An 825-nucleotide genomic window follows, 5' to 3' on the forward strand; every position below is an offset into this window, starting at 1 on the left:
AACTATGACTTCCAACAATTATGAAAGCAACATAATTGAAATGTAATAATTCACTTTTTTGCAACAATGCTCTTGTTTTGCACACCGCTGTGCTGTACCATAGTAACTATTGTAGGCTGTACACAATCCATTATTGCTTGTAGTTTTTAGCTTTTTTTAGTAGAATAAAATTCAATGTAATTCAGTGTTAATTATTTTAAAGTTTAGAAAGCTGATGTTACCAAAATCGCTGAGTAATCATGTTAATCATGATGCCAATATTGAACAAATTGATCATGATTATGATTTTTGCCATAATTGAGCAATCCTACCTCTAACAGTTGCAAAAGGATAACAACGAGTCCCAAACTTGAATTTTTAATTGTCGTCAGAACAACAAACAGTTCAGAGGGACACACAGTCCACTCTTTTAGGATACAAAAAAGAACCCTCGCTCCATTGTTAGGCATAGTTCCAGAACCCTCGCTCCATTGTTAGGCATAGTTCCAGAACCTCAATTAGTCAGAGGAGTTCCAGAGTGTGTCAGGACATCCTCAAGGCATCTCTCCCATTCTTTGTTTTGTTTTGTTCCAGATATCAGCATTTACACAAATTACACAACATTCCATAGGATGAAGGAAATAACTACATAGGAGGGATAAAATTACATTTGTAAAAAAATATATTCTTTCTTTTTTTTTCATGGTCTTTTATGATTCAGCTAGGAAGTGAGTTTGTTGGTGGGGTCTCTTGGGTTTGTGTATGTTGATGCTGACTCGCTAGAAACAGCAGCAGTGGTTGCTGTTTGATGCGCTGAGTTGTTAGCTGTTGGATGCGCTGAGTTGT

The 825-nt window shown here is 36.2% G+C and overlaps 1 protein-coding gene across 1 annotated transcript in view; it reads right to left on the reverse strand.

The window, feature by feature from the left end:
- Positions 1 to 342: 342 nt before the first annotated feature.
- The window catches only part of LOC143105665 (retinoic acid receptor RXR-alpha-B-like), a 91,028-nt gene continuing 90,545 nt past the window's right edge, over positions 343 to 825 (reverse strand). The window contains exon 10 of the mRNA XM_076269724.1: positions 343 to 825. This exon is cut by the window's right edge and continues 3,827 nt beyond it. The gene's annotated coding sequence lies outside the window, so the exon portion shown is untranslated.

Source organism: Alosa pseudoharengus, unplaced genomic scaffold, assembly GCF_046254945.1.
Source record: "Alosa pseudoharengus isolate Yale_2024_CS ecotype anadromous, Long Island Sound unplaced genomic scaffold, YU_APseudo_1.1 YU_APseudo_1.1_scf_6, whole genome shotgun sequence".
Lineage (NCBI taxonomy): Eukaryota > Metazoa > Chordata > Actinopteri > Clupeiformes > Clupeidae > Alosa > Alosa pseudoharengus.